Source organism: Macrosteles quadrilineatus, unplaced genomic scaffold (assembly GCF_028750875.1).
Source record: "Macrosteles quadrilineatus isolate MER2022 unplaced genomic scaffold, UCM_ALF_1.0 Scaffold_5__1_contigs__length_97177068, whole genome shotgun sequence".
Taxonomy (NCBI): Eukaryota; Metazoa; Arthropoda; class Insecta; order Hemiptera; family Cicadellidae; genus Macrosteles; species Macrosteles quadrilineatus.
The window spans coordinates 73,952,524-73,969,402 of NW_026542598.1; the positions used below are offsets into that span (position 1 = coordinate 73,952,524).

The following is a 16,879-nucleotide window of genomic DNA, read 5'->3' on the forward strand; positions in this document are numbered from 1 at the left end:
ATGAACTTATTAGAATAACATTATAACAATTAAATGGTGTAAAACAAACTATTAGTAAAATGTGTTTAAGAAAGTTGTGTTAGTTTTGTGAATAATAATTTTGTTTAGTTGTAAAAAGTGAGTATTTATTTAAACATAAGAAGTAAGAAAAATTTTCATATGCCTCATAATTTTAACCTAGACCCACTCGTTTGGTGTATGTAAAGTTAGTTTTGAAAACATCCCAATTAAAATGTAATTAACAACACCTGTTACTTCAAAGTTAACAGCTTACCACAAGTTTACCACTAACTGAGAAGCATTCGTTCACCTACCCAATGCAACATGAACATTTTTGTGGCTTTTCTGGTGTTATTGAGTAAGTAGTCTGCTTTGTCTTACGATTTGGGTAAATGGAGTTATCTAGGATAAAACTATATATTATACTAGGTTTTGCCAAACAAAATAACAACAACATAGCGTATCAAACACAGTAAAACATTTACCAATAACGTAAAATCAGTTTATTTTGTTCATGTTCATACCTGTACATTTTGTTTTAGTCTTCTAATGATTTAAACCGTCTGGTACATTTAAGAAACGAAAAGTTGGGAGTTTATACTGATTGCTGTTGTTTTTTTTCTATTTTGATGCATTACTTCGCAGTATTTACATTTCGTTTAGTGTCTATACATTTTAAAGTTATTATAGTCGTGTTTATGCTTAACAATTTCTCTTATAGATTGTTATCGCTGTGTTTGTAAATCTGGTAGATCTTTTATACCATAGCTATTGTTTATGATTTGGTTCTGCTTAGGACAGTATGGGGTTAAAGAAATATTATTTTGGTGGATGAATTTTTGGTCGTGCTATTATTGATGTTAGATTAAAACAATGGCTGGAGTTGTGTTTTTTAGTCGTTGCATCGGCACATCTATTAGTGTAGCCGATATATTATTTGTTGCAGGAGTAGATATAATACCAGAATATGACCTCACTTTCGGTGTTTTAGAGTCACTTTTAGGGCACTTTTTATAGGGGGAAAATGAGAAAAATTAGTGGCTCATTTTTTTGGCCACTTTTTTAAAGACCAGGCTCTCGACCTATACACCCCTATATAAATTTTCTACTTTTTTAATATTAAAAAACACGTCTGGAATATGGCTAATTTTTTTGGCCACTTGTTTAAAGACCCGGCTCTCGGCACGCGAACTCGGGCGCGCTCTAGGCATGCTCTCGACCCATGGCGTGCTCCCGGTAGCGGGCGTGCTCTCGGCATGCTCTTGACCCATGGCGTGCTCCATGCTATGGTCGGGCTCCTGCCTCATGCTCCCGCTCCTGACTCTAATGAATGACTGAGTGTAACCCAATGACCCCAATCAAAACTAATTGTTAATTTTCTCTGCCTGTCTGGCGCCAGTCTGTCTGGGGCAGGTTTTTTGACAATTTTTGGGTATAAAAGGGGGAGATTCTATCGTATCCTCACTCACTTGGACCACCTCGCCCACCTGGACTACCTCGCCCGCCTGGACCACCTCGCCCGCCTGGACTACCTCGCCCGCCTGGACCACCTCGCCCGCCTGGACCACCTCACCCGCCTGGACCACCTCGCCCACCTGGACCACCTCGCCCGCCTGGACCACCTCACCCGCCTGGACCACCTCGCTTGCCTGGACCACCTCACCCGCCTGGACCACTTCACCCGCCTGGATCACCTCACCCGCCTGGACCACCTCACTCGCCTGGACCACCTCGCTCGCCTGGACCACTTTGCTCATCACCTGAATCTTCTTGTTTTAACATGTAAGCTAGACTAGTGTAGGCCTAATATATTGTCACGTGTCGGGTCATGGGATCAATTGGTTGCGTAATTGATGCTTGTACTCATACTCTGTATTTCTTTTAGTTTGAAGTTTAGTTTCTTTTAGTTCTTTTAGTTGAATTTAGTTTTGATTTAGAAAATTATAATTGCCAAATCTCATTGAGTGAAATTGTTTTGAATATTAAAATATAAAATTCAGATTCAAAATTTTTATTTTTATGAATCGAAATTTTTAAAATGTAATTTCTACTATATATAGAAGATGTCAACCTAGTTTTTTAGTTACATGTCAATTGTATGCTGCTTCTCTATCCAAAAAAAACAACCTTATTTTGTTATTACTATTTTTAAGCGAGTCAAAAATATATAAAAGTTATTTTTTAAAAACTTAGCTGAATTTGACTCACCTGGGGACTTTGAGTCAAAAATATATACAAGTTATTTTTTCAAAACTTAGCCGAATCTCAATCACTGGGGGACTTTGAGTCAAAAGTGTGTACAAGTTATTTTTTTAACACTTGGCCAAATTTAGACACCGAGGGACTTTGAGTCAAAAGTGTGTACAAGTTCTTTTTAAAAACTTAGCTGAAATTTAATCTGTATATAATTTTTTCATAGGTAGTCTTCTCTATATAACTAACCCTAACTCTGTATAAATGTAGACTCAGCATTCTGCTAAAAAGAGTTTTTATTTAAGATTTAGAATTTAGTTTTGATTTAGAAAATTACAATTGCCAAATATTATTGTATAAAATTGTTTTGAATATTAAAATTTAGAATTATGATTTGAATTATTACTTCTCATTAATTTAAATTGTAAAAATGTAATTTCTACTATATAGAAGATGCCAACCTATTTTTTAATTTCATATATAAAAATGAAGACCACATGTCAACATTGTTTCGCATCGCTCTCCAAAAAAAGCAACCTTATTCGCCACTACAAGTTAAAACATCAAATGAAGGTATGTAAACTGTGTGATTTAATCTGTGATAATAATGTGGCTCTAAAATCTCATATACACACAAGACACAAGACTTGTAATTTCTGTAAAAGAAATGTTGTTGGTCATTTTAAAAGACACGTAAATTCTTGTAACAAATGTCCATATACAATGATTAAATTTGTTGGTGAATCGATTAAAACTGAACTTAAAAGTACTCTTCAGTCTTGTCCTCTACCGATAAAATGGACTTTAGTAAGGAGAATCAAATTTATAAAATATACAATAGATCAAAATGGAAAATTAGTTAATGAGAAAGAATGTATTGCAGATTTCAGAAGCCTTACTATCCTAACCATTGAGAAGACAGATTTAAAGCCTCAAATTGAAAATGCTCTTTTAAAGATTGACGCTTCCATGCACAAATATCAAGCCGAAGGTAGTGGATGAATATATGACCACACTAAATATTGGCAGTTACACGTTTACAATTATAAGCCCCTAACTCCAACGTCATACATTCCCACACCAGAAAGCATTAAATTAACAAAAGCAGTTTTAAATATAAAAAATTCGGACAATAAATGCTTCCTTTGGTCAATTTTAGCAGCTTTATATCCAAGGAATGCTAAAAATGCTGAAAGGGTATCGAAATATGCACCCTATGAAAATCAGTTAAATATGACAAACATAAAGTATCCTGTTAAAATATCTGATATAAATAAATTTGAAAGCCAAAATAATATAAGTGTTAATGTATTTGGAGTTGAAGACCAACAATTTATATATCCATTAAAAACCACCAAACTAAATAGTAATATTCATATGGATTTATTATTATTACAAGAAGGTCGTAAATCATATTACTGTTTTATTCGTGATTTTAATAGGTTAATGCTGCGGTCTACAAAAGATAACAATAACGCCTCTTTCACACGAAGCGGCGCGCGCCGTACGGCGTCCGCCGCGTGGCGCTGCGCCGGACAAGCGTGTGTCTTCACACTAGTACGGTTTCGTGCGGCGCGCGCCGTACGGCACTCCTAAATATTTATTATTTTCTGTTCAGTTATGGCTTTTAAATGAATACTCCACTTAAAAGTTCAAATTAAATGAATAGGATAATTTTTAATATAATAAACTAGTGCACCTGTTGCTCGAATTTGAGCAATTGCAAAATATTAAAGGAGTTTTTTTACGAATAACTGTCACTATTTCCGTTGACGTGTGAGAGTCAACTCAAAGATAATGTAACCAACCACTCCACTCCAGTTATCGAAACTGGAAACGAACTCACCCTGAAAACGAACGCTCACTCCACTCCATCTATCGAAACTGAAAACGAAAACTCTTGTGTGTATCATGTGTGTACTATGAACAGCTGTAATTAATACAAATTATTCGTCCGTTTAACTAAACAAAATCTTGTCTTCATAAGATATACATTGGGATTTTGATGGCCTGAGGGGCAAAGCCCGAGGACTTTTACTACAGGAATTGGTGAAAGGGGGCGTGTACACAACAAATACTTAATTTTGACACATCGTTTGTAAAAATCGGTTCATTATTAACGGAGGAGTAGTATTTCGTAGAAATCACCTTCACGTATTATATATAAGTATTCGTCATATCTGAAAATTTGTATTCTAGAAGTAAAAAAAATGTTTCATTACGTATAAATTACTAAATTATTAATTTAATACTAAATATTCTCCTCTAGTTATTAAAGGAAAATTTTTGTTTTAATACTTTAAGTTGGTCGATTTGCATGGGATTAACATAAAAATGTATGTTTTGTAATAACTTTAAATATATTATTTTCCGATACAACGATATATAATTTCTTAATTAACTGTTGCACCCTCTTGGTCAGGTAGTTTGCCTAAAATGAGGCAGCGTAGGGGTTGGGCAAGGCCGCACTAGATATACCTATATCTAGTGCGGCCTTGGGTTGGGCCGTGCGGCGCGCGCCGGACATAGTGTGAAAGGACTCATATACTCCCATAGCCCTACGCCGGATCCGGCGGGCGCCGCACGGCGCGCGCCGCGTCGTGTGAAAGAGGCGTAAGAAGTATTTTTGCAAGTTTTGTTTACAACATTTTTACACCAAAGATAAATTAGAACGTCATATAACATATTGTAAGAACTTTGATACACAAAGAGTGGAAATGTCTAAACAAGATACATTACAATTTAAAAATTATAAATATCAACTTAAAGCCCCGTGTGTGATTTATGCTGATTTTGAGTGCTTTATAAACTCCAATATACATATTCCACCGGGATTTGCATTTGTCGTAGTAAAAGATTCTAAGATTATTTCTGAAGAGTTATATAGTGGTGCAAATGTTATGGATGTGCTTTTTGAAAGATTATTTGAGACTTATGATTTTATTAAAAGTCAAATGGCGATATATATTCCCCTTGTAATGACTCCTGAGCAAGAGGCATCTTTCCAAAACTCAACACATTGTCATATTTGTGAAAAGCCTCTATATTTTGATAGGGTACGAGAACATTGTCATTCAAATGGCCAATACCGTGGAGCTGCCTACAATGATTGTAATTTAAACTATAAAGTAACAAAGAAAATACCAGTATTCTTCCATAACTTAAAAAATTACGATGGACATTTAATAATGCAACACTTATGGAAAATATAATTGTAAATTAAATTGTATAGCCAAAGATATGGAAAAGTACATTTCATTCTCTGTTGATGATTTAGTATTTTTAGATTCCTATAACTTTCTGTCCCTTCCATTATACAAATTAGCTTCCAATTTAAATACATTTAGATTTATAGACAATCCACTACTACAACGCAAAGGCGTATTTCCCTATGAATATATGACAGGACCAGATAAGTTTGCAGAGTCTCTACCTCCAATTGAAAAATTTTACAGTACTCTAACTAAAGAGCATATCTCTTTAAACGAATATGAACATGCTAAAAATGTCTGGACCCATTTTAATATAAACAATTTATAAGAATATCATGATTTATATCTTAAAACAGATGTATTGCTACTGGCTGATGTGTTTGAGACATTTAGAGACCTGTGTTTAAAGGATTATAAACTTGACCCCGTACATATGTATTCACTTCCTGGATTAACATGGGAGGCCTGTCTTAGAATGACTGGTATAAAATTACAATTATTTCAAGATATTGACATGCATTTGTTCATAGAAAGTGCAATCAGAGGAGGAGTCAGTATGATTTACACACGTTACGCTAAAGCCAATAATAGATATATGGGCGAACATTATGATCCCAATCAAGAAAGTGTGTATTTAATATATTTAGATTGTAACTCACTATACTCCACAGCTATGTGTGAGACACTACCCGTGGATGGATTTCGTTGGACGAATGAGATAGACTACAAAAACAATCAAAATGATGAGTTTGGATATATTTTAGAAGTTGATTTAAAATATGATGATATGTGATATGATGGACTTTTACAAGGAAATAGAATGTGACTTGCACTATTTTGATACCTCTGGATATAGTAAAGACCATTTCTTATACTCTGATAAAAATAAAAAAGTCACTGGCAAGTTTAAAGACGAATTAGATGGTCATATTATGTATGAATATTGTGGTTTAAGACCAAAGTTATATTCTTATATTCCTTTAAAATGGTTATATGAAGAAGACAAGCAAGCTTTAGAGGTCAAAAAAGCTATAGGAGCTGATGGTGCTACAGTTAAACATCTCCTCAGACATCAACATTATTTAAACTGTCTTATAACTGGACAAAATTACTATGAGAATGTGACAAGAATTAAATCTACAAATCATCATCTTCAAACCTTAACTATGCATAAGAAAGTACTATCGTTTGACGATGACAAGAGGTTTATTCTGGAAGATGGCATCAATACTCTTGCGCTTGGTCATTATAAAATTGATCAAACATAAATCTATATTTGCCATTATTCTTTAACCTTTCTTTGTCTATTACGAAAAAGCCATATTTAGTTTTATCCCAACATTGATGACAGAGACTTCTAAATTGGTTAAATGAAAAATCATTACCAACATGATTGTTATATACGTGTTTTAAATTCAAATCATCTTGTTTAAATAATATTAGGAAATTTACATTATCACGTAAATGTTTGTGTACTTTGCTGTAAGATTGACACAAGTAAAAGCAGTTAATATTTTTATGTCGACCCATTGAGAAAATTTGTGTAATATTTGGACTATTTATGTCATCAAATACAACAACTGACTGTGATTCGACATCATTTGGTGTGATTTCACAGTCAGTAAACGTGTGTAATTTCACTTCGTCACACAAACTAAATATTTCAATCATTTTTTTATATTTTTCTTGTTCTAAAGATTTAGATATCAAATATAAGTTTGTAAATTTTAATCCTTCCTTTCTTACAAATAAATTATAAATTACAACCGTCTTCCCACTTCCACTTGGACCACAAATAACACATCGAATATTGGTAGGAAATAGACCCAACTTCTTTGGTATATTTTCCTTAGTATGTACTATTTTAAATTTGTGTTTTTGTTGAATAAAAGACATTTTTTATATAATAAAAATGGTAAAAAATGACAAGAAAACATGTAAAAAGGGCAAAGGTTTATTCCTAAAACCTTACAGGGGTCGAGGGTTATTGAATACTCTTATAAATAACCTTCCATTTAATTTGAAAATACCAACATATCAATACTGTGGACCTGGAACGAATATACGTCAGAATCTAGCTAAAAATGTACCTCCAAAAAATAAGTTAGACCCTTATTGTAAAGAGCATGACATATTCTACATGAATAATCCCGATACCGCTGTTCGGAACAAAGCAGACATGAGATTAGCAGACTTAGCTTGGACTAGAGTAACGGCGAATGGCGCAAATCTTGCTGAAGAGCTTCTGCTTATGGCGTAACAAATTTAATGAAGGCAAAGGCAAAAATGGGAATGGGATTAAAATTTAATAAAAAAGATGGACAACTACCAGCTGTTAGAGGTCGCAAAAGACGTGCCTCACTTCCGGGGGGTGTACCTAAAAAACGAGCTAAAAAATCTAACACCAAGAATAAAAGAGTGCGGAATAGTTAACTTAGACAGTTCATCTGGCACACATTGGACAGCATATCGTAAAAATAAAGATATTGTAATTTATTTTGACCCATTTGGAATCCAACCTCCAAAAGAAGTAATTAAATATTTTGAGGGACATAAAATCTTCTATACTACTGATCAAATACAAGATTTAAATAGTTCCATTTGTGGAATTTTATGTTTATCATTCATACAAATTTTGTTTATAAAAATGGATTCATTTACTATAACATTTTCGGGTACAGAGCCAGAGCTAAAGTCAGTGTTCTTTCCTCCCATAGAATTAAATGATGATTATGTAATTGGATTAGTAGATTTTCAAAGTTATAATTCTATATTTAATGTAAAAAACCTCTAAATACTTTAACATATTACAAAGTAGAGAAAACAACATTACCAAAGGGAGAGATCTTAGTTGATGATTTAAACCAGTTATTAGATGGTAAACTTAAAGTTATAATACATAAAAATGGAGAAGCATTAATTAATACTAAAGTCAAACTTTTATTCAAAGGGCTTATTCCAAAATTAAATCAACTTTAAGGCAACAAATTAACCATTGGAGAAGGTGATGATGTTTTCTATTATGGCCATAAAGCTCCAGTTACAATAGAAATTTCTGAAGGAACATATGAGGTGGTTGAGCTTGCAAAGGAAATTCAAAAGCAAATCCCAGACTTTTTCCTTACAGCTAATAATAAAACTATGAAAGCGACATTACTTTCTAGCCACGTGTTTGATTTTACCAAACCATGTTTAGGGTCTGTTTTATTGGGATTTAAAGGTGTTTCTACTCCTGGTGTTCAGTTTGAATCTACAAATAAAATAAACATTAATAATGTAAATGTCATTAGAGTAAAATGTAATATTGCAAACGGGTCCTATTTAAACGGAAACAAATCACACACCATACACAGCTTTTATCCAGAAGCTCCTCCTGGCTACAAAATTATCGAAGTTCCAAGAAATATTATATATTTTCCTGTAAATAAGAGAAGTTTAGATGTTGTTAGTATTACATTTGCCGATCAGCACGACAAGGCAATTGACTTTAACGGAGAAGAAACTACAATTACTTGTCATATAAAAAAGATATGAGAATTTATAAGAATTTATCCATAAGTGTACAAAATGCTAGGTTCCTAAAATCTATAGGACTAAAGTTAAAATTTTCTATTAATAAAAATGGAAGATTTTCTAGACGTTACAGGGAAATCCCAATTCGACGATAGTGTGGTTAAAATTACAAATCACTCATATGTTCCCCACAACACTTTAGCAATAAATAATTCTGATGAAATTCGAATATGTATTAATAATCAAGATTTGCTAACTCTCCCATGTAGGAGTTATCTGTATATTAAGGGAGAAATTGAAAATCATGAAAAAGGTCATTTTATAAATAATGCATTTGCATTCTTATTTGTTGAAATTAGATACGAAGTCGCAGGTAAAGAAATAGACATTGTAAGAAACCAAGGAATTTCTAGTCTTATGAAAATATTGAGCTCTTACAATAAAACCACTAAATTGTCAAATGTGGCATTTGATTCTGACACGAATTTAAAAGAGTTCCATAAAGGTGGCAAGTTTAGTACTTGTTTACCATTAGAGCTCTTAATGGGTGTATTTGAGGATTTTAATAAGGTACATGTCAAACAAGAATTGGTGTTGAAAAGATCGAAAATGATTTGAATTGTATTGTAACGAGCCAATTTTTTCAAGATACTTTTTTCCTTCCTCCTTAAACCTTACGACTCCTTTCCGCCGTCCCCAGTCAACTTCCGCCGCACCACACCACCTTCCGCCGCCCCATATATCCTTTCGCCACGGCCTCCGCCCATTTCCCTACCTCACGTCTCCTTTCCGCCGCCCCTAGTCAGCTTCCGCCGCCCCACATCGCATTCCGCGGCCCTACCTATCCTTCCGCCACGACTTCCGCCCATCTCCTTACCTTACGACTCCTTTCCACCGCCCAAGAGCACTTCCGCCGCTCCACATCTCCTTCCGCCACCCGAAACCATCGATACCAATACCATTATGCCAGTTCCTGATCCTATCCGCCGAACATAACCTCAATTTCAATCCCCATTTGTTTCTATGTTATCTTAGGAACCGTTCAGCTCTCCATGACAGCTGGGTTGCAACTGAGCAAAAACGCACTTCTGCGCATGCGCGACTTTCCCCCTCCAGGTGGACCAGATTTTCGCATAAAACCGCGGCAGCTGGGGACCTCAGTCTCTTTCGCTCCCGGGCAGTGGCCCAGGACACTTCATGGGAGGTGCACTCTCCTAAAATCCGTCCCTATTGCTAGAGCAATCCGAGCAATCCGTCCTTATTGCTAGAGCGATCCGAGCAATCCGTCCTTATTGCTAGAGCAATCCGAGCAATCCGTCCTTATTGCTAGAGCAATCCGAGCAATCCGTCCTTATTGCTAGAGCAATCCGAGCAATCCGTCCCTATTGCTAGAGAAATCCGAGCAATCCGTCCCACGTGATAGAGAAATCCCAGCAATCCAATTCTATCCTTTGGCTGTGATGAGTCAGGGCCATTTGGGAATCTGGTGATTCATTGCCAATATTCTGAGCCAATTCCAAATCCTTTTAACATCGACCCCTGGAATCAAAAACCCAGCTACGACTTTGCTATCAAGGACAAGTGTGCAAGCTGCAAATACGCTCCGTTCCGAAAGTAACGTCACAGTATATTAACAACCACTAGTGCTCCAGCCAGTGGCACTGCTGATACGATTCCCAAAATTACACTTAACTCTATTCAATGGGTCATGCCACATGTGATACCATCAGATGGAGAGAAGTTACAATTACAAAAGATGTTATTGCAAAATAAAAATTTGCAAATTGCATTTAGAAATTTGGAGCTGCATGAACTTTCTTCATATCCCAATACTACAAGACATACATGGTCAGTAAAGACATCTTCAAGTTTGGAGAAGCCTAGGTATATTATATTTGGTTTCCAAACAGCTAGGGATAGTAGTGCACGAAAAAGAACTGATGAATTTGATCACTGTAAATTAAAAAATCTCAAAGTATTTCTAAACTATGAATATTATCCTTATAGTGATTTAAATCTCGACTTTGAAAATGGAGATGTCTCTAAAGCTTATGAGATGTTTATGAGGTTTAGAGAGACTTACCATAATACTATCCCAGATCCTATGATTAGTAGGGCTGAGTTTATGAAGAAATATCCATTAATTGTAATAGACTGTTCTAGACAGAACGAAACAGTGAAGGAAGGAATTGTTGATATTAAATTAGAGATTGAAACTGCAGAAAATGTACCAGCAAATACATCTGCATATTGTTTGATAATACATGATAAAGTGTTTGAGTACAATCCTTTGTCAAATGAGATAAATAAAATGTAAGTAAAAGATGAAAAACATTCAACAAGAATTGGTTGACTCTGCAAATCAAATACGAGAGAAATATAGAGCTTTAAAACGGGGCAAGTTTCTAGAGGCTGAAGAGAGGTTTCAAACAATCCAACCTTTAATAGAGCCATTACAAGAATTAAAAAAAAATCGCCAAAACAGAGAGGCCTCGAATGGAGATTCTCCCAATGACTCCATCTAGAATACCAATAATACCAAGATTGCAACCATTACAGCAATCCACCCCACAGAAATTAGATTTTAGTCTTTTAGCATCAGACTATTTAGGAAATTACCTCAGTAAAAGTAGTATGACAGACACTACATATGGTATTAGACGAGAAGCAAATAAATTTTTTATTGGAAATAAGGAAGTTGATATTGCCAATGATGATGTTACAATTGCAAATAAAACCTACAAGGGAACAAAAGGTTTGTGGCAATTGTTAACTTTAAAAGAACCTGAGGATTATACTCCGGCTGATTTGCAAAATTATAAAGAAATTTTGGAAGCTACAAATGGACATTTAAAGAGTTACAAAGATGGTGCACCAATTTCAAGTAATAGACATACTAAATATCTTAATATAATTAAACCTCTATTTAAGTCTGTTGGTGAAGGTTTGAGACAAGTGACTGGTAATAAAATAGACTATATTTATTGGGATGATAATAATGAGCTTGTAGATAGATTAAGACTTCTTTGGCTAAGTCGCCAAGCCGGTAACTCAGGAGTGGATAATGAAATAGATTCCATTATTGAGGAATTGAGAGAAAGTGGAATTATTTATTAAATAAAAATATGTTTATAGATCAATTTTATCGTTTATATAATCCATATAATAAGCCTGCAGAACCCAGGGCTAGTAGTGAACCTACTTTAAATTTACAAGACGATAGTTGGAATTGTTTAAACTGTAAAATTGGTAATGTTAAAGATGGGGAGTTTGTAGATGATGTATCAATTTTGGGGCAGACATTAACTAGAAAAGGTGATGTCTTTTTACAAGGTAAAACTAAATATGAGTTTTTAGAATCCAAGAATAAAAATTGGAATGCTAAAAAACAAAAAATTACTAAAAAATTATTGGAAAGGGGTGAAAGTTTAGATGATGTGCCCACTTTACAACAGACTTTAATACGTAAAGATGGTGGTACATTTGTACAAGACAATAATAATTATGAATTTTCAGAATCAGAAAATGGTGTTTGGAATGCTAAGAAACGGAAAATTACTAATGTAGAAAAGGGTGAAAGTTTAAATGATGTGCCCACTTTACAACAGACTTTAATACGAAAAAATATGGTAAATTTGTACAAGACGATAATAATTATGAATTTTTAGAATCAGAGAATGGTGTTTGGAATGCTAAGAAACAAAAACTTAGCAATTTGATGGAAGGTACAGATAGTAAAGATGCTGTGAATGTTTCACAAGTTCCAAAAATGGAAGTAGGCTAATGGAATTTTAATAATAAAAGGTTAGTACGTGTTAAACCTGCCATTGATGACACTGACTGTGTTACAAAAGAACAGACTATAACTTATAATAAAAAAACTACATTGTTGGGATGCCAAAAATCAATTCATAAGAAATCTACCAGAGGGGGAACATTCGGATGATATTTGTCTAATGTCACAATCTATGCATTATGATGGATCAAAATTTGTATATGGAGAAAAAAATTTTAATTTGATGGAATGATTTATTAGTTGCTGACCCCACATCTTTGAGTGGATTTAAGTATATAGATAATAGACCATATACAGTATACCAGAAAACTATGTATTTAAAAGATTGGAAGATAATCTATTGATTGGGGCTAATGGTGATGTATTTAGAGTTACAGGAAAGGATGATGTTATAAAAAATGAATAAAATTGCATACGAACTTCATAAGCCTGCAAGAAAGAATTTCATTAGAAGGTCTTTTAAAGTATTGGGTATAAACGAAACCATACAAATAGATTTAATTGATATGCAAAACTATGCTAGAGAAAATTCTGGCAAATAAATATATTTTAACTTTAATAGATACATTTTCTAAAAAAGCTTATGCTGCTCCACTAAAGAATAAGACAGGGTTAGTGGTTACAGAAGCCATTAAAACCATTCTACCAAAGGGGGTTAAAAACATTCAATCTGAAAATGGAAAAGAATTTTTTAATCAATATTTTAGCAAACTAATAAAAAAATTAAATATTAATCACTATCACACTTTTTCTACAACTAAGGCTGCAATTGTGGAGAGGTTTCAGAGATCTTTAAAGAATTGGCTATATAGGGAATTTAGTGCTCAGGGGAGTTATAAATGGTTGGATTTACTTCCAAAGTTAATTCGAAAATATAATAATAAGGTGCATAGATCTATAGGAATGAAGCCTAACCAAGTGAGTATTAAGAATAGTAAATATGTGCATGAGAGGTTGACTTCTAAAGTAATGCAAGTTAAAAAGCCAAGATATAAGGTAGGTGATAATGTGAGAATTTCCAAGTATAAACATGTTTTTAGTAAAGGTTATACTCCAAATTGGACAGGAGAAATATTTACAATAGCAGAAGTTAAGAATACAAAGCCTGTGACTTATATCTTGAAAGATGAAAATGGCAATATAATCAGGGGAGGCTTCTATACAGAGGAGTTGTTAAAGACCAAGTATAAAGACATGTATTTGGTAGAGAAGGTAATTAGGAGAAAGGGTGATTCATTGTATGTCAAATGGCTTGGGTTCCCAAGTAGCCAGAACTCATGGATTTCCACTAAGGATGTCCAAGGGAGCGCGTCATAAGCCGGGAGCATGCCCGAGTTCGCGCACTAACCTCACATGATTTTGAAAATATACATGGGAATGGATGTGGATTTGAAATTTTAATGGAGTTTGAACATTTGTATGGGCTTGTATTGGACGAGAGCTAAATATAGCCGGTCTTTAAAAAAGTGGCTAAAAAAGCTCACCATTTCCAGACATGATTATTAGTATTAAAAAAGTAGAAAATTTATATAGGGGTGTATAGGTCGAGAGCTGGGTCTTAAAAAAAGTGGCCAAAAAAATGAGCCACTAATTTTTCTCATTTTTCTCCTATAAAAAGTGCCCTAAAAGTGCCTCTAAAACGCCGAAAGTGAGGTCATATTCTGGTATTATATCTACTTGCAGGGGGGCCTTGATTTTGTACATGTTTTTTAGTTTTCTATTAAATGTCCTTTTCTGGTTGTGCAATCGTAATTTGGTACTAATTATGGTAATTTAATAAATTGAGCTCCTGTATGTTTTATTGACTATTCTATAAGTAGCAACTCAGTGGCGGTGACTCAGATTGAAATGTTAGTCTTTGAGTCGAACATGGCTGGTTCGAGCTCTGTCCCTTTGCGCATGAGATTACCGTCATCATAAAAAGAAATAGTAGTGCTGTCTTCAGGGAAACTCGTTTAAACTTCAAAGAATATATGGGAATAAGCTATTATTACCGTAGTACTATTATTATCGTATTATTATCGTACTATTATTACCGTAACCTAAGTACTCATGGTAAGACCTGGACCCGGAACCGATTTATTTTTTTGTTTTGTGGTCCCGAGAGGCCGAAAACACCATCCGTTCAAATTCATATATATATATATGTGTGTGTGTGTGTGTGTGTGTGTCCGTTAGCATGTGACTCGAACAAATTGACTTGATCCACCAATGAGGCAAATGGAAATTCTCTTAGTCTGCTAGCACTTAGTCCGTGGCGGGGGTATTAAAATAATTGCCTCATTCATCGTATATAAAATTCTGTGTCGTCTACTATCTCTCCGTAAAACATTTTTCAAACACGAGTATTATGATATATTTTTAGTTTCTTAGTGCTCATCAGAAAAGAACTGAACTCTCCTTTTAGCGAATTTTCCATATAGGGAATAAGCTACTACCGTAGTACTCATGGTAATACCTGCACTCGAGACCAATTTACTTTTTCGTTTTGAGGTCCCTAAAGGGCAAAAACACCATCCGTTCAAATTCATATACAGTATATATATGTGTGTCCGTTAGCACGATAACTCGAGCAAAATTATCCGATTTTGATAAAATTTGGTACAAACGTGTAAACCTACAATTATTCGAACGAATTCGCAAACCAGCATGATCGGACTATGGGAACGGGGGTGTTTGGGGATTTTTTTACAAACTAATTGCGGTTGGTTTTGATTATTTCTAGTTTGTTGTCTTGTGGTTACAGTTCGTTTTAGTGTCTGTACAATATTGATTTATTATAGTCTTATTTTTGCTAAGCAATTTATATTATACATGTTTATCGCTGTGCTTGTGAATCTGGTAGCTCTTATTTGGATTGTTGCTTGTATTATTACTGTTTTTTTTTTGTTTTTTTAGGGAGAGGTGGGAAAATGCATTTATGCACACAGGTTGCTAGCCTGTAGTGTGGGACTCCAACGGGCTTAAGGCCCAGAGACTACCCACTAAAAACCTCCTCTGTATAGAGATTAGATTAATTAAAACAATGGCTGTAGTTGTGTCAAAAATCTATTCGTGTAGCTGATATATTGTTTATAGTTGGGGAGACCTGTGATTATGTTTTTTAAAATTTGTATTGAATGGTATTTTCTGGTTGTGCATTATTAATCATAATTAATATTACAAATGTGTATGTTTGTTTGTTTTTTGATTGTTTGAAGTTCGATCACGCAATAACTACTGGTCAGTTCGAGCTGAAAGTTTGGAGGAAGATAGTTTACGTTCCCGATTAACATATAGTTATACTCTTATCTCAAAGATAATTGAACTAACAGTAGTCTTAGATAGCTAAATTACTGTAATAAAAATCTCCGTGTAAAAGATTTTTGAAATATAAATAGTACATTTTTAGTTTCATCAGTACAACGGTATTGAACTGAACTTCCATTTGTATGATATATAGAGTGCGCTATAACGTGAAATAAACCAGTCGGGGATTGATAGGTTTGCCTTACATGCGATATGAATAACGTAAGGCCCAAGATCTGTGGTCAATCTATAAAGTGTGTTATATTAGTTTAAACAAAAATATTTACCTGATGAAAATCCCCTAATGACAATTTCTCGTTTTTCAGTGCTCACCGGGGCGGCCGTTTCAGGTTTGGATTGTCCCTTTCTCACTAAAGTGGTCACGCCACAATACGTCACGAACGTAGGAAATGCGGGGAATCAATGCCTCGAATGCCAGGGCCGCTTGCTTTCCTATACCAAAAGGATCTGCAATGAGGGCTTGGAGTGTGTCAAACAATTCCGTATTTATCCATATTACTTCTGTGAACCTAAGAAACGTTACTAAACGTGGTCAAGAGAAACTGGTGATGGTCAGTAGACCATTTTTACAGAAAAATGATAATTGCAAGAAAGTAAAACATATTTGAGTTTTTAACTGATCAGATCAAGCATTTTTATTTAATTTTACACCTTCTTTTTGTTATTGAGAACATCTCAACTGTTGTCTTAGACTCAATTATGACGTGTTTGAAATACAGTGAAGAAACCACGAATACTAGAAAAATACCGGTATGGATCATTTACATAAACAAATGACGTTGTTAACTGTCATTGAAATGTTTATGTTACGAGTGGTTTGTTAACAAAAATATTGTTCGTTGGTGTTTGCCTCCAT

The 16,879-nt window shown here is 34.4% G+C and overlaps 1 long non-coding RNA gene across 1 annotated transcript; it reads left to right on the top strand.

Annotated features, from left to right (window-relative positions):
* The first annotated feature begins 254 nt into the window (after nucleotides 1-254).
* Nucleotides 255-16,646, top strand: LOC128995026 (uncharacterized). Its single transcript, XR_008490945.1, has 2 exons — nucleotides 255-358; nucleotides 16,329-16,646. It is a non-coding gene; the product is annotated as an uncharacterized LOC128995026 (long non-coding RNA).
* Nucleotides 16,647-16,879: the final 233 nt, after the last annotated feature.